The 18,778-nt window shown below is 35.2% G+C and overlaps 1 pseudogene across 1 annotated transcript; it reads right to left on the reverse strand.

The window, feature by feature from the left end:
• Positions 1 to 1,749: 1,749 nt before the first annotated feature.
• LOC147482113 (ETO1-like protein 1) lies at positions 1,750 to 9,643 on the reverse strand (annotated as a pseudogene). The gene is made up of 7 exons (XR_015205394.1): positions 9,344 to 9,643; positions 9,206 to 9,252; positions 6,421 to 6,513; positions 5,622 to 6,190; positions 3,835 to 5,547; positions 2,231 to 3,735; positions 1,750 to 2,153 (listed from the first exon to the last, which is right to left on the reverse strand). The product of XR_015205394.1 is annotated as an ETO1-like protein 1 (transcript).
• Between the last annotated feature and the right edge of the window lie 9,135 nt (positions 9,644 to 18,778).

Consider the following 18,778-nt stretch of genomic DNA (forward strand, 5'->3'; position numbering starts at 1 on the left):
TAAATGTGGATATATCCCTCCCCATATATATATATATATATATATATATATATCATGGTTTTCATGCCATGGTATATACTATGCCCCACAACTTCACTTACAAGACGAACTATAACCTAATTTTTTGTGGATATGTCCTAATAAACCATGAAAATCACCTCCACAAAATTTCATCTCATTTGATGGTGTTTAACAATGTCAAAAGATAATTGCAAAATCGAAGAATGTAGTCCGTTAAAAAAAAATTAAAAATTGGCAACATTTTTTAACTAAGTTAGAGGTTTCCAAATGAACTGAATTTTGGTGGAGTAGCTATCCATAGTTAGTATATCATATCCACAAAATATTAGCTCTTAACTCGTCTTGTAAAGGGGCGTGGTATAAACCATGGTAAACGGATCCCTCCCTTATATATACTAGCAAAAATGCACGTGCTCTGCACATATATTCTTGACAAACAAATTTTATTGGAGAGAGTGAACATTGTATGCCTTTCTGAATTTATTTTATTTTTAGAGGTGGAACTGTGAAATCCAATTCTGTATATTCCGGCTATCCAAGTTCATAAAAATAAAAATGATTACTCGAGCTTCTCTTTTTAATAGCATGGCGTAATGAAGTATCTTCATGACTGCATGTCTGCCTAGTGAAGACAACTAAAAATCAAAATCTAGTTTAAGGTACTATATTTGAATAACTCAAGGAGATAGGTTAAGTATGGTAAGCTAATATAAGAATGAAACTTTTGCACTTCAGTACACGCTTCTACAAAACTTGTTATAAACCTTGTTTTAATGTTCTAATTGAGTAATTGTGTGGACTGGTATAGTTACTCATTTCTGAGCTTTGTTTTATTTAATAAGTAGCTCTTGGAAATTGTGACAGAGTGAGTTCAGAAAATGACACAAACCTAGGATATCATATTCTAGACTCATAGCATTAAGCATCCTCAAATCATGTTAAGTAGAGCAATCTATATTGCCATAACAAAAAAGGTTATACCATGGCTGTGCTTGAACACTGTACATCCAAAGAGAATCCCGACAGTAATACAATGTTTTGGAATATAACCTTCGGGTAACGTTGTTTACTTTTTTGAACTAAAGATTCTGGAATAATTTTTCCAGTGCATAGATCAATTATCGATCCATTTCTCCAGCTTACATAAAGGTGGTTCATGTACTTCTGGAGCCTCTCAATATAGGTGAATCCTAACAACAAGATGTGATGTTTAAATATATACCTAGATGACTGCTTGCCTGAGCAAGCATGTACACACCCAATCATAAAAACATCATAACCAGTTGCATAGTTTGCTCCTGAGTTTCAGTTAGAGGACCTGCAGATTGAATTTTATTTGAATAAGAAAAACAGCTCAAAACTGTGATTAGAATTAGGTGAAAGAGGAGTGATGGTAAAACTCAATTGGCACCTAAATACCCCCAGGACTTCAATTTTGGTATGATTAACCTGTTCGAATACTATATGCATGTCTCTCTAGCATATACTGCACTTACATGAGACAACAGTGGAAACGACTACATTTTTCCAAAGTACAATGTGGCAAGGAGGTGAATACATAAAAAGTTAAACACCTTTAGTTTTCCTTTAAAACTGCCTACTTTTTTAGCATAATTTGGCTTTTAGTTTTTCAGGTTAATTCCTCACAAACAATATCAAGAACACGAAGAAATACTTAAAACAAAAAATGAAGAGACTTATTAGTCCATCATAAGTTGCACAGATTAGTAACGCTGAACTGGTTGCGATTTATTTCTTTCTAACCATGTAGGTGAATCAAGTAGTGATAAATCATACGACACTACCAAGTACAAAATTTGTGCAATAGAAAATGTATCAGAAAAATATGAGTGTGAAGAGAACCTCATTTCATCCACTTGAACTTCAAATTTTACGCTGGCAGGCAGATTATCCATAATAGAGCCTTTGGAAACAGATTGTTGACACAAATAGGAAAAAGCCTTAGACAGGGTTGTGCTGCTCTTCTTCATCCTATACTAAAGCACATTGTCGTTATTTAGAAGATATTTCGTGTCAATGATGGATGGAAAGTGCTCGTTAACAGATGAGACAAACTCCTCTATCGTTGAAAGGAATAGGGCCCAGAAACTTGTTGTGTATGTGTGCAACATCTGTATCAGTAAAAGGATCACATAAGTGAAATTCTTAATACAAACATAATTTCCTTGCAATTCTGAGAAAGATATACCTAGGAAGCAGTTGTGACCAACTACCAACTTTTGTTCTGAACAAAGGAGATCGATAACATGGTGAAAACCTACTGCAGCTTTAAGCTTCATCGCTGCTTCCTTCTGTTTAGAGTCCTTCACCTCTTGTTGCATGAGGACTAACACGAGGTACAAATCCACACCATTTATGAGGCGGAGGAAGCAAAGGCAAATAGACTGGTCTCAATAACACAAAAAAAAAAAATCCATACCCACCATGTGGCACAATTGCAACAAACCCGTGTTTTTGTCAAATGAACTAATTTTGAGTACTTTACATATGTTATATAACTCGATTGTTAAACCAAAACTTAGAACCAAATAAGCATCTGACTGGGATTCATATGTTGCATAAAAATCTTTAAAAAGTGATTGTAAATAGATACAAATAATAAGAGAAGCATTTCATCGAATAAGTGCAAGGACAATCAAATTTTAAACAAAACGCCATCGTGAAAACGAACTCAAAATGAAAAAAACATTGAATTTATTACCTGAAAGGCTGAAATAAGGGATATTGGTTCACCATGATAAATCATTTCAATGCATGATCAGGGAAATACAAACTTTTGTTCTTACCATATTAAATGTTTGTTAGAAGAAATTCCATTAGAGGTAACCCGTTGACTACAATTCCTCCCCATCGAGCTTCATATTGTGACTCTATGCTTGCTACAACGTGTGAGTAGACACTGAAACATGATAAAATCAAGTAATGCTGAGATATATAGAAATAGTGAAATTCCTTTTTGCCTTTTCAAGTTTCTAATTTTCAAGAATAAAGTTTGTGTATGTCAAAACCTTGTATTTCTAGACATTACATCCACCCTCTGAAAGTGATTTTTCCTTTGTAGATCACTTAGGTATTCAATAATCACATAGTCATCCCTTATGCAGAAGTCCATTAATAATCACATAGTCAGAGATGCGTGAAGTAATACCTTGCATAAATATTTACTGGATACCAATAATATAAAGATATCTCCAATTATAACCTAATTATTTGCTTAAAACATGAACATCTTTCCAAACTAAACCTAGCGTATATAGAAGATTGTCTCCCCAAAAGCTTAATTATTAACTAACACCTTAGGTTACTAAATTCTGAGATTTCAAATGACACCCAACTGTAAATCCTCGACACGAACTCCATGGTATGTAGTTATCTAAATCCAACTATTTCCAATAGCAACACATTTATTCCAGGGCATACCTAAGTTATTTGTTTTATATCCAATTTGGAATTAAACAAATGTATTATCAAAGAAATGTGCTTTGCCTAGAGTCTGCTAAAGCATAAGCTTTGAGGAAAAAAGCTTCGAATGATCTCTTAAGGTTGATTGATTCCTCTGCTTTTTGAAGCCTTTTTTCACAATGACCTGTGTTGTATAAAATCCAACCTTCATAAACCAAATGTTCGTGTTCACTTGCAGCATTGTGGTGTGCCAGCTGTAAACTTCGCATCGCTGCTTTAGGACAGTTCAACCTGATCAGAAGCATGTTATGGTACTTAATAAGCCTTGACATAAATAAGTTAAATGGACAGAATACACAAATGAGTCCATGCCATAGCTATTGTTTCTACCTTAGGAGAAGCAATGACTGCCTAAAGTATAGCACGCCTTTAGCTGCATCAGACTCAAGCATCTGGTATATAACTGATGGGGACCCAATATCATCAACTGAAGACCACCGATCATATAGTTGAAACCAACAATCTGCAGTTGTCCAATTGTCAACATGCTCACTTACAAGTGTACATAGTTGGGTAGCAGCCACCCATCCTTCAAACATCCTATACTCAGGATACCATGTAAGAAATGCCTGAACATCGCATAAGGCAGCTCGGTAGTCCTCTAGTGCCAGATAGAAACAAAACCGGAGTTCCAAGCATTCCAATGCAAGCTTGAAACGAAGAACATGGTTTATTTCTGCCAGAGCAGCTTCAACACTTTGCTTCCTCATCAGGCATGCATCTCAATATATGTATAGGTAGTTAAGTGTTGGATCCAATTCTATTGCCTTCTCAATATTATCACACTTCTTCTCGCCTTCACAGTATAGTGCTCTCTCCTGATACATCCATCCAAGAGGGTTAAAGGAGGAAATCACAGAGCTAAGTTTGTCACAAGACCGTTGTTTCCATCCCTTGATGAAATCTAGTCTAGCCAAGCCAGCAACAGAATAAACATGGCTTGCTGACACAGCAGCTTCAAATAATCATTCAGCTTCGTCATATTCTTTCCTCAGAATCCAGTCGCATCCTAGCTGATGAAAAGACAACTGCCTCTACCTGCCACTGACTGAAGATTCAACTAACTGTTCCAAGAAGTAAGCTGTAATATCTGAACAGGGATCTCGGGCCATGGCAACCTCACTTAGCAAACAGTATAGCGAGAATGAAGCAAACCCAACCATGATTGCTCTATGTTGTCTATTAACGTCTCTGAATATCCTAACTACCCGATCATCACTTAACCAATTGGGAAGATCATGAAGGAACACTTGCAGACATGAAGCAGTAAGGACATTGGAGTTTTATACAATAGGATATTCCATAAGGTCCACTGCTTCTTCTCTTGAAGTAACAAAAGATGAAAGTTTCCTATCACAGGCATCTTTGAGCCTTTCACAGCAAAATTTATTGGAAAATGTCAATAATTCCAACAAAAGATCAGGACAAATTTCATTTAGACTCCTAGTCTCACTAAAATCCCTGATTGCCCTCATACCTGATGGAGAAATGCCATTTTTGGAAATATCTATGTTTTCTTGAAGTGATTCAGTAAAATCCCCATTAAGCATTGCATTAAATGCAGCTGATAGGGCGACAATCTTTTGCCGGTCATAGGCTATTCTCTCATCTTCAATTTGAAAGAAGACAGTTCTAGATACCTGCTTCTCATTTATCCCATATATTTCAGGGGAATTAAAATCCATACCAGTGGGAAGCTGTGAGGCAATGTCTATTGGCCCAAACTCCTTAGCACATTTACCACAAGAAGCAAGCAACTCAGATATTAGCTCCTCACCTAGTTTCTCGTACTTTAACCACGCCCCAAAAACAATTTTCTCATGAATTGTGCTTGCTTTCTGCCAAGCTAGAAGGAGACTCCTCTGTAACAGTTTGACTTCTTCAAGCCCTCTAAAGACTTGGAACTGTAGCAAGTAATGGTTCGACCTCTCGTGAGGAGGGCAAGACTCAAGTTCTTCATGAATTTGAGCCAGAACTTCTACATAATCGATAGGCTTATAAAATGGGAGAACAGGCGGTTCGGGGACCTTGATGAGAGATTCTCTAAGAACATACAAATGAACTCAATATCATGAAAAGGAAACCAAGCTAAATAATAAAATAAAATAAGTACTTACATCGAAGAAGGGGAAAATGGAGGGGATTTAGTAAGCTTTCCTCTCTCAACTTGAAGCCATGACTGTGGATTGAGTCTGCATGGAGTTGGGTTTCTTTACAAGCTTCTGGTAGAAAAATATTTCTCATGGGGCATAACAGAAAGAATAAGTCTCTGATCTCCACAACTCCAAGTGGTTCTCTCCAAAACTCAGAAAACAAACTTTGAAGAAAAACTATATTAAATTATATCCTTCCTTGACTCATATATCACAATCTTCAAATAGGTTCTCTACAACGCACCACATTTCTTGTAGAAGAAAAACAAAAGGCCCCATCACTATCAAGACTCAGACTCAAGACTCAATATCATTCATTGACTCTCAAAATGAGCATTCTCTAACAAGCTATAATCTCTAAATGTAAAACTACCACTAAATCAGGCAGCCACCAATGTAAAACTACCACTAACCCATTGTGTAAGTCTGAAAGAGCGTCATGCAGGTCCAAAAGTACTTGTATAGCCTAGGCTCATGCCCCTAGAACATGTCTGCAATTCTCTGTCAGTTGCTTTGCACTTACATCTGTTACCCTATACAAATTCCAAATGATTTATTTTAAGTTAAGAATTTTAAAACATCAATCAAGTGGGGGAAAGTGATAACAACTTGGAATAGCATAATGGTTACCCAAACACACAAAAATCACCCAATAGGCAGAAGATGTCTCTTGACTGTAAGTGTTCTTCTCTACATGGAGTCTCATTAACAGACTGAAGTTATAAGCAAAACATAAATCTGATAAGTATTTCAAGAGACTTACCCCATTTGGCTTTGAGCAGCCTGCACCAGATGATAGTTCCATAACCATGAGTCCATGACTCCAATCTTCGATGCACCACCATGCATAACCACTCTGAAAATTAGCATGTATTAATTTTGTTAGCTAATTAAATGACCGTTTATTGATAGAGATGCGAAATAAGTCACCATTGTCGATATCTAGACAATGTTTGTAAAGAAATTCTTAATAGATAAATTCAAACATGCACATATAAACTCTTTTCGAGTCTACCAAATTAACCAACCCCCAATGAAAAAGTTGTGCAACTTAAAACACAAAACAACGCAATATCGATTATGAAACGAATAGTCAAATTAGTAACGTTCTGGCTCTGTTTGGCAACATGGATTCGCCAGCCTGTACAAGGAATAAGACTCTGGATAAGATATTTAGTTGTTTGGTCCAGTCCATTTTCAGTATGTGTGCCACAACTTATAATTTGTGAAAACAGAAATGGCCAAAAACCGGGTGGATTGTTATCATAGCAAATAGGTGCGATTCACTAACGTGTATAGTGGGAAGGATGAGAGAGAAAAAAACAAAATAATAAATTTGATTGATAGAAACTCAAAAACAAAAAAGAAAAGAAAATTCTTCTTCATCTCCTCCATCTAAACTACATTACCAGACTAGCTTCCATGATATTAGCATCTCATTCGAAACGGAGAACTTCTTCTATGCTATAATCCCAAGTTCTCTCTACAACTAATTGAAAAATATCCTTTAATTTTAGTTGGTGCATAAGCAAAATCAACTACATCTTTTGATTTCTCGAAAGATTTAAAGATAGAATTCCTCCAAATTCGTGGATACAAAATTAGACCCAGTTTAATTTGGCGATTGTTGCTTTAAAAGAAGTTGATGTTATTTCTCCTTGTAAGTTTCTTTTGAAGAATATGGAAATATGTATGGAGTTGTTAGTTGTGAAACTTGATCTAATCATCTGATTTTGGTTGAATTGAAGGTTGGGATTTTAATTTGAAGCCTTTTGAATTATTATTCTTTGTATGTTTTTTTTCTCATTAAATTGTGGTGGGATAATTTGTGAGGGAGGCTAAGAGATAACAAAACACTTCCTACACTGATCATATGTAAGACATCAACCACAAGAATTGGATACTCCAAACATGATCAAGTACCACCTTGTACTGCACTAATTTTTGCTGCCAAACAGAGCATCTACGTTCATCTTGTAACAAACAATAAAGAAGTAGTTGTCAATACAAAAATATGTGCCAAAAATATTTTTCCACAGAATGAGCAAATAGAACATATGAAATATCTCAAAATATTAAAGGCAAAAAAAAAAAAAAAAAAGTGCTTAAGTGGCTTTTCTTTTTGCTTGATTCTCTTAAGGGAAAAAAATATTCCCCCACCTTTTTGTCTGTGATAAAGCAAATCGGAATAACCTAAGCATGGGGAGCCGGATGGGCTTTTCTCATACACACGTGCAAACACACATACACAAAAGACCAAATTCTCACTCATTGGACATGCAAGCTACTGATTAATTGCTCTACCTCCTTAAGATGTCCATTCTAGTTAAGGAAATCCACTGTGTCCATAGGTCAAAAGCACAAGGATAACATAACCAACCCTATTAGACTTGATGCCAAATGATTTAATTTCTAATCAACCTTTCCACTCCCACACATGGATGCCATGGAAGGCCGAGATTAGAGCTGTCCCTTTTACATTTGTGTATAGGTCAACATAAATAGTCTCTAACTCACGCAAACCATTCGCCAATACACCAAATCACCTCTTAGCTGCCTCTCTGATATGATCAAACAAAAGGGTGTACCTAAACCCACTTGGGGTTCAACATGGTCAATAAGCTGATAGGGATGTGATTGTGTCAATCTCATAAGGAAGGCCTGGAAAAAAAAAACTCCCAAAAGCAACTAAAAACAGTTCTAGTTCATCAAATATTCCTTACGCACGCGGAAATATTGTAGTTAAGTACAATTAGGAGTGAAACACAGTTTTCGCATTTCCTTGGCACATGAAGCAACATAGCACACATGAAACTCTGATGTTTTCTCATGTTACAGATGCAAAGGAGATCTAGAAGGGAAGTAAAAAAAAAATAATTAAAATGATGTAGTATTTTCGAATCATGTTAATCTTCGATAAGCACTAATCACTGTTATGTAATCATGTTTAGTAGCTTAGTTACGTCTAAAATCATGTTAATTGTCGACAAACCTTAATCACCGAGTGATTTAAGATAATCATTTTCCACCCATAATATTTAGTCTCATACTTCATAAGAATAATGGATAGACTTAACCAATAGTTTGGTTTCAGTCTTGTTTCACAAACCATCTCTAGAAGTTTACAGGATTCTTTCCCACCATCATATATATCTTGGACAGGCAACCACGCTAAGTAAAATTCTTGTTGAAAACCATATTAAACACAACTGAACTTTGCCTTTGAAGATAAACTACTTGTGTGAGGGAAAAAAAAAGAAAATTATACATTAAAGAAAATTAAAAGTTTAAATAAAAAAAAATCATAACTTTGAAGAAGAATAAAAGGTTAGTTAGTCATAATCATTCCCCTGATGAAAAGAAAGTCATAATCAAACCAAATACATGGGTGTGACAATATATACCAGGTGTTGATCAATGCAATTACTGTTAGTTGGTCCAAAACAGTTCCACCAGGTCATTGTTTAAAATGTTGAATGACTACTTGAAGCTAACGAATGATATATGAGATTAAGAACGAATAAAAAAATAAAAATAAAAACACTTACCTTTCAAACTGCTGAAATTCTCGACATGGTTCTCTAAAGAAACTCACCTGAAGAAGGTTAATAAAAAGATTAATATCAAGTTTCTTTTGATTGATTTGGTTTAGCACAAAGCAGAGAGAGAAGAGAATCGGAGATTACCGGTTTGTATATCTCCACCTTCGTAATCTCCAAGTTGGGGTTATTAGATTTTTCAATTGGTGATCTTCAATCCCAAAAAAAACAAACTGTGCAATTGAGAGATTTTTTTTGGGGAGTCGGAAGAGCGGGGAGATTTGGGGATAAAGCAGGCGAGAAGAAGTGAAGAAAATTTTCTCTAGCCTTCTCTTTTTCCATCCCTTCGTATTCTCTCCAGTCCCTTCGTATTCTTAACCCTAATAAAATAATGGCTAATTAATTAAATGGTATTTATGGTGCGTATATTTGGAAAAAAATGGCGTGGATTTAGATTCTTAGAATAGAATGACCCATTACACCTATTCAAACGGGTTAAAGAAGAGCCCTATATTGGGCACCACACGAATTGGATTGGGCAGCCTCCAGCCCAAGCCCAAACAGTGAAGTCCAAAAAAAAACCCAATCCACCCCCACCTAAATTGCGAAAACCGGGAAAACCTTTTCAATCGGTATCATCTCTCTTGTGTACCAAACCAAAACTCAATCAAAAATCAAAAACCAAAAACAAAACTTGATTTTGTGCAAGGATAGTTTCGTTGGTGCAAACAAGGATTTCTTCAGTTTTGAATATCAATTGGTGAGTGCATTTTATTTAATTTTTTTTTAATTCAACTCTAGTTTCTCAATTTGTGGTTTCTATTGTTGAATAATTTGTAGTTTCTATTGTTGATTTTTATACAATGCAAGTTGTTTGGGCTGTTGGTACGAAGTATTGTTTGAGAAAAATTGAAGCGACCTAGTGAGGTCATTTTGAAGATGCACCAAATGACTCAGTGTGGTCATTTTGGAAATGGCCCAAACGACCCAATGAGGTTGTTTGAATGTTTTTTTTTTTAAATATTCTTGAATATTCTTTGTATTGTTGAATTGCACATGTTAATATTCTTTGTACCCGTTATAGATCTATAGTGGTCATATCTATTTTACTAAGTTATTTAGTAATTCCTTTTGGTTATCTCCTTGTTTTAGCCGATCTTAGTATAAGGGTTTTTTTATGGATTGCCATTTCCAGTATTGTTCGTATTGGACTTCTTATGTCAGGATATGGATCGAATAATAAATATTACTTTTTGGGTGGTCTACGAGCCGCTGCTCAATCGATTAGTTATGAAATACCATTAACTCCATGTGTGTTATCAATATCTCTACGTGCGATTCGTTAGGACATAAACCTTTTTTTACCTATTTTTTCATCATTCGAGGCAATGAACTAAACTAGATAGTTATATGAGTGAAACAAAACAGCTTAGAAATTGGCAGTAAAAAGAATGGGTCTCATTCCCTAGGTACAAGAGTTAATCGAGAACATAAACATAAACAGTAGAAACGCTTTACCCCAAGATTGGTCGATTGGTCATCATAGTTTGAAGCGGGTACAAAAGATCAACTGTATGGGGTTTTTACTATTGTATGGATTACCATACCGGGGATCGAACAAAAATGAGTGGACGGTTAGGAATACCAAGGTACACAAAGGATTAGTAATAGAGATAATGTAGATTATATAAAGATGTATTTCTGCATAAAAATAAAAGGAATCCTGATGGGGCCTTAAGTTGGTAGAAATGACCAAGCAGTACTTCCCCATGATCCCTATCCAGAGTATGCTCTTTCCTACTTATTAAACAAATTACTATCATGAACGAAGTAATCCTTTAATTTATATTATTATTATAAGGAATGAGATCAATTCAGAAGCATTTTTTGGTTATTATGGCAGACGGAATTGCATTGGTCTAATTTGTGACTCTCCGATGTTTACTTTATCTACTCTACAAGTATATCGAGATAATATTAAACCGGTCGTTAGATTTATTTATGGCCATGGAGGAGCCGTATGAGGTGAAAATCTCGTGTACGATTTTGCAATAGTGATGGGAATAGTGATGTTATCACCGACTATAATTATCTAACAGTTCAAGTACAATTGATATAGTTGAGGCACAGTCAAAATATGGTTTTTGGGGGTGGAATTTGTGGTGTCAACCTATAGGGTTTATGTTTTTTTTAATTTCTTCCTTAGCGGAATGCGAAAGATTGCCTTTTGATTTACCGAAGCGGTCGAGGAAAAATTAGTAGCGAGTTATCAAACCGAATATTCCAAAGATAAAATTTGGTTTATTTTTACGTTGCTTCCTATCTAAATCTACTAGTTTCTTCATTATTTGTAACAGTTCTTTATTTGGGTGGTTAGAATCTATCTATTCCGTACATATTAATTCCTGGGCTTTTTGGAATAAATGAAGTAGGCGGAGTCTTTGAAACGACAATTGGTATCTTTATTACATTAGCTAAAGCTTATTTGTTCCTGTTCATTCCTATCACAACAAGATGGACTTATTATAGTGTTATTATAGTGTTAAAGCTTATTTGTTCCTGTTCCTAAAACTTAGTGTTAAAAATCAGAATATGATTTAGATTTGATTAAACTTATTATAGTTACTAATACTTATTTTATTTTTCTTCGTAGCAATGGGTCCTCGATAAAAAATGTGAATAATGTAGCGAAAACTATATTCAAGGGTGTGAAGAAGTTGTTAGGTGGCGGTTCCTCTAGTGGTGACGCGGTTGAAAGAAAGAGACAAAGGGGAGAGGGCTTAACGGTATCAGCGCGTAGAAGAGACCACAAAGAAAAAGAGGTTCCTGAAGTTCATTCATCAAATGAAGATATATAGTGTAGATACCGATAACAATACAGGTTTAGATGTAAATATGGATCGTGGGAAGAGTATAGTGGAAGAGGAGAGTGAGGAGGGTGAGGAGGGGGAAGAGGAGGGTGATGAAGAGGATGACAATGGGGATGGGGAGGAGGAGCAGGATGATGATGTGGAAGAAAATGTGGTAGAAGTCGTACCACCAGTGGAAGAAGCACCTCTAGTATTGGATTTTGTGAGAAAATCCAATGATGATTTGGAGTTCAAAAGAGGCGAGTATGGGGGTGACCCGTATGAGTCAGAGCTGTTGTATGACTATGTGGTGCATGTCGATCGCGATGTTTTGGAGAAGAGGGTAATATTTTGATTTTCTTTAGTACTTTGATTTTCTTTTACAAAATCTTTTGTTTTTGCTCATATATATCTAATGCGTGCTTGGTTGTTTCAAGAGGATTGCGAAGCGTTGAAGTATGTTTCACACTTAGCGAAATTCTGCCAATGGGATTTCAAGAATGAATTTAGGAGGTCTCCGAGATTTGCCCATGAGCTGAGAAGGACTGGGTTGTATGATCTCATGTTAAGTTATCACGAGCATATGGATCCACCATTGGTCTTTGCATTTGTGGAGAGGTGGCATCTGGAGACCAACACCTTCCATATGCCATTTGGAGAGATGACTGTGACTTTGGACGATGTTGTGCAAATCTGTGGAGTCATAGTTAGAGGAAGAGCGGTGCAAGGAGACAATAAGTTGAACTTACAACAATCGATAAACCTCCTACACCGTGCTATGGGTCTCCCCATTTCTTTGATTAAGGCAGAGATGGAAGTTAGCAAGTTAACTTCAAAAGTAAGTCTAGAATTCCTCCGGAAGCATTTTGCTAACAAGGTTCATGATAAGCCCATATGTGATGCTGCTGGGAAGGTGGTTGAGAAGGCCTCAAGTTTGTAGGAAGTTTAATGGGCTGTCAGAGCTTTTATCCTGTTTTTCTTTGGATGTGTCGTTTTTACTGACAAGTCTGGGACTGGAGTGCCTCTATGTTATCTGAGGCTATTGTTGAAATTCAGTGAGATAGGAGAGTATGTATGGGGTGCAACAATTTTGACATTTTTGGAGGTCTTAGGGCTGCCACATGTGCAAAGGTGAAAGGGGTTACATGCTATATGACTCTTCTACAGGTAAAACTTTAGTATTTTTTAGATTATTTTTAATGTTAATTTTATTACTCTATCAATATATTAACTATTTGTGTGTGTATATATATATACACATATAGGCGTGGATCTATGAGTACTTCCCGGTATTCAGACCAATCCCAAACATGAATTATAGTTTGTCTCAGGTGCGTGCTCAAAGACACACAACAGTCGCTCTGCACTATGACGATACAATGCATGCATTGCAGTATTATCGAGCGATACTTGATGATATGAATTGTTTCAATGTAAGTATTTAAGTTTATTTGTATTATTTTTTTTTAGTAATTGATCATTGGAGTTGTTAATGACACATTTGATTTTGTTTCAGGTTGATTGACATCCCTACAATAATGTCAGAGATACAAGCTCGATCAATCGATAACATTGCATTTTTTGAAAGATTGATATGTTATTTCAACATTGTCGAGCTTTACGTTGTCGCAAGGGTTGTGCGTCAGTTGGGCCATATGCAGTTAACACCAAATTGGAGGACAACAACTGTAGCAGGATGCGGGTACGGTATGAGGTGAAATGGACCAATATTGGGCCAACTTAGTGAGAGTCATGGCATAATAACATGATCTAACCCTGCAATCGAGAACCTATCTCATCTTATCCAAGGGAATGTCATCCAAACTACATGACTTGGTATGCGAGGAATTCTCACATTTGATTGGTGAACCTTAAGCGTCTTCCTATTCATTTCTCCCTAGAGACATTTCCTAACTGTACACCGATTGTGAGTATTGTGATTTTTAATTGAGTTTCTCTAATTGTGATTTTTTGCATTCCATTGGTAACTTATCTTGATTTCCCTTTTTTCGACAGAACGACGTCATTGATGAAACTAGTCGCATGCTAGAGAGGTTTGCAATTGGCTGAGAATAATATTCCAGAGGAAGCAAGGTTCTCCTTCGAACAAGAGTACAACTTAACTAGGTGCAAGTACAGTGGTGGGCGTTATAATGAATGAATTTGTAATTTGTAAGGAATGGATGGATGTTTGATTTTGATTGAATGATGTTTGATTTTGAATGAATGATGTTTGAAACTATAATGAATGATGTTTGATTTTGGAATGAATGGATGTTTGATTTCGAATGAATGATGGATGTTTGAATTTGAATGAATGATATTTAAAACTATAATGAATGATGTTTGATTTTGGAATGAATAGATGTTAAGTGGAATTTGTTGTTATTTAAATGAATGAATTTTGGAATGAATAGATGTTCGTGTGGTTGTATGGATATCAAAGTGTTGTAAAAACAAAATGAAATTCTAATTTTTTTTTGTCCAAACGACCCAGCCATGTCGTCCTCTTGTATTTTCAAACGACCCAACCATATCATTTGGTATAAAGGTCAAACGACCACTTCAGATTGTTTCATGAAAAAACAGAGAACTTTTCTTAAATGACCAGCTCAAACTGTTTGGCACAAAGGTCAAACGACCCAACCACATCGTTTGGTATAAAGGTCAAATGACCAGCTCAGATCATTTGGCTAAAAAAACAGATAACTTTTCTCAAACGACCAGCTTAGATCATTTGGTTTAAAGGTCAAATGACCAGCTCACATCGTTTGGTTCAAAGGTAAAACGACTTGACCATGTTGTTTGGGGTAAAATCAAATCAAATTACACTTATTCCAAATTATATAAAAATATCATATTAACAACATACGAACATTATTTCCAAATCACTCGATTGTCGTTCGAATCAACTTAGTCGATCGCTCGATTTCCAAATCAAATCAAATAAAAGCCCTATCATTATTTCCAAATAACATAAAAATCAAATCAAATTACACTTGTTCCAAATTACATCAAAATAATATGTCAAAAATGAATTTACAAATTACATCAAAATATCATATCAACAACATACGAACAACTTAGTCGATAACATGTATTGTTGGGTCTTCAACGGGCTCGTCTTCCCATATTAAATTGGGAATGTTCAATGCCATAAATTGCAATTGCCTTGCTGTGAATACCAAATTCCAATTTTCAGCAATATCATATCGAGCTCTAAGCCATTGGCGCATTACTGGAGGAACCGGACAATCTTTAATAAGTTCAACATTGACAAAATGATTTCCACCAACATGTGCGCTATCCAACACTTTTTTCACTCTCTCAGGATTTGCTTGAGTTCTCAGCGGCATGATAAGGAAGTACTGATGAGCTCCTAAATGCAGGAGGACAACATTAAATCTTGAAGCAAATAGGTATCTAACAAAGAGCATGCTCATCCACTTATTTAAGGGTGCGTAACCTTTTTCATATAGGATTGTTTTCATCACATAAGCAACCTCTTTTTGAGTGTACAAAGTACAATAAAGGGGGAGGTGGTCAATAAGCTCTTGGTACAAGTCCTTTTTCATCTGTGGCCAATCTTCTTGACTTCTTCCTAATGCAATGCACAAAGCTCTGTAACCGCAGTTGCCATCGCCAACAGGGTCATTGACTCTAACAATGTATTTGTGTATTTCTTCAGGAATATCCAACCCGTAATCCATAAGACCCCTTGTATTTTCAAAGTCTACCCCATCTTTCATATTTCGTGGTGTGACTGTTTTTGGAGAAAGCTTTTTTCTTGGTGTAGTTGTTTTTGGTGTTTTTGGAGAAGCCTTATTTCTTGGTGTGGTGTGGGTGTTTTGGGTGGGCGTAGTGTTTGGTTGTGACAAGACCCAGTCCTCATGGTCACATTGAGAATGTTCAAAATGAGATGGATCTCGCTTTGAAGAGTTCTCATCTCCAGTTGGAAGCTTTCTCTTGCAGCTACCTTTTAGCCGACCTTTGGTTTTGGCTTCCTCACGACCCAGCCATGTAGTTCTATAGAGTCCCCAAACAACACATAGGTGTCGTTTGGGCTCGGGTTCTAAATGTTGTTGATTGATTCATTCAAGTGTTTTGCATTCATTCTAATGAATGCTCTCTTATAGATTCATTCATTCATTAATTCAATCAATCAAGTGTTTTGTATTCATTTTAATCAAGTGTTACCTCATTATTTAGGTTTGCTTGTCTTTGTCGTTGACGATTTCTCGGCATCTCATTTGCTCGACTAGTCGCATCTTCTATTTCTTCAATGTACTTCTTCACCTTCACCTTCAACATTTTGTGCTACTTCTTCACTTTCAACATTTCTTCTATTTTCTCCTTCTCTAATTTATTGTTGCACCTCAAGCATTACCTCAAATGTTTCTTCTTTATCTTCGTGTTCCATTTAGGATTTTGATTGGATATTATATATAGAGAAACTTGAGTATTCTATGTAAAGAGTAAGGATTTTGATGAAAAAAATGAGTAAGGTGTAAATGAGAAACTTGAGTATTCTATGTAGAGATATTTGAAATTTTAATATATTTTGAATAATTGAGTGAAATATGTTTGTAAACCCTAAACCCTAAACCCCAAACTAGTTTATTATTCACAATTGAAAAAAAAAGAAAATAACAAGTTTAGCTATAAAACAAATTATTATTTTAGATTTGGGTAATTGAGTGAAATATGTTTGAAATTAATTTTTTTTTATATCGGATCGGTACAAAATTTGTAAACCCTGAATCCTAAACCCTAAACCCTAAACTAGTTTATGATTCACAATTTGAAAAAGGAAATGAAAAATAACAAATTTAGATATAAAACAAATTATTATTTCGAATAATTAAGTGAAATATGTTGGTACGAAATTTGTATACCCTAAACCCCAAATCCCCAAACTAGTTTATGATTCACAATTTGAAAAAAAAAATAAAAAACAACAAGCTTAGATATAAAACAAATTATTATTTCGAATAATTAAGTGAAATATATTGGTACGAAATTTGTAAACCCTAAACCCTAAACCCCTCAAACTAGTTTATGATTCACAATTGAAAAACAATATGAAAAATAACATAAAAAATAATAAGTTTAGATATAAAACAAATTATTATTTTAGATTTTGGCATGTTTGATTACATTATTTTAGATTTTGGCATGTTTGATTACATGTTTTAACTTGGTTATATAATTATGTCATAACAGATAAAGAATGCAGAATGCATGTAATTGTGTTGGTGTAACTAATTGTATTGTTCCTAACCCAATTTTTTAAATCGGATTTCAATTTTGCTAATTCAATTGGGATGTGTTGATAATTGATCATTACTAATTCAATTTTGCAGATAATTATTTATATAAATTATTGTACAATTATGACCGATTAATGATTTTGTTTTATAAGAAAAGTGCTCGGTGTTTATGTATAAGAAAAGTGTAATTGGTGTTTATATAATCAATTTTTATTGGTTAATCTGGCTAATCATTGGTTAATCAAGAATTTTCTTGGTTAATCGGGTTAATCAATTATTATAGTCCAAACGACTCACACAGGTTGCCCCATAGTATCAAACGACTCGGCCATACCGCTTGGATGTGATACCAAACGATATGTTCAAGCCGTTTGAGTGTACACTCAAATGATATGGTGGTACCGTTTGAGTGTTTATGCAAACGACATGGTGGTATCGTTTGAGTGTATATTCAAACGACATGGAGGTATCGTTTGAGTGTTTACGCAAACAACATGGTGGTATCGTTTGAGTGTATACTTAAAAGACATGGAGGTATCGTTTGAGTGTACACTCAAACGACCCGGAGGTTTCGTTATAGCGAGACCGGTTGAATTGGTTGTTAGGCCTGGGCTTTGATGGCAAGCTTGTAATTTGACAAACTTGTAAAATTTCTTTTTTTTGGAGGGTTGCCCAATCCAATTTGATGAGTGCCCAATTAAACTACCTTAAAGAATACTTAAATCTAAGGACATAATGGGGACATTAAATTAGTAAATTAGTAGAGGGAGAGAAAGACAAACCAACCCTTCTAAATATTATATGGATGTTTTAATTTAAGTATTCATTCAGGGGGCATTATGCATTTATGCGTAAGAAAAATACCCGGATGAATTTAAGTGGCAAGATTGATTATAGGAAATACTACTAATATATATATATATAGCCTGACTCTTAAACGGACGTCCTTATTTAATCATTTTGTAGGTGAAGTTGTGGTTGTTTTAAATTTGGTACTTATTTAAGGTCCTTGTAGGTGTATGTGTGTGTGTGTATATATATATATAATCTAATGGTTCAAAATTGTTGTGAGCATGTTCTAAGGTTAGATTTTTTTGAATGAGCTGAATTTCTGTGAGCATGCTTTCTTAACTACTAAAATAAGGGCTTTTTGTGTCACTTTTTAAGTGACACAAGAAGTCACTTGTGTCACTTTTGAAACTAATTCTGAAGTGACCTATAACCCCCCGACACATAAAGTTCTACCAAAATTGACACAAAAGCCTTACTAAATGTGTCACTTTTTGTTAATAAAAGTGACACTTAAGAATAGCCTCTTGTGTCACTTTTAAGAAAGAGTGTCATAGTGCTTGTCAAAAGTGACACTACTTGTATCCGTTTTGGACCAGAGTGGGATATAATTTCATCAAAAGTGACACATTAAGTATACTAGTTGTGTCACTTTTAGACCAGAGTGAGACATA

The sequence above is a fragment of the Coptis chinensis genome, chromosome 8 (genome assembly GCF_015680905.1).
Source record: "Coptis chinensis isolate HL-2020 chromosome 8, ASM1568090v1, whole genome shotgun sequence".
Lineage (NCBI taxonomy): Eukaryota > Viridiplantae > Streptophyta > Magnoliopsida > Ranunculales > Ranunculaceae > Coptis > Coptis chinensis.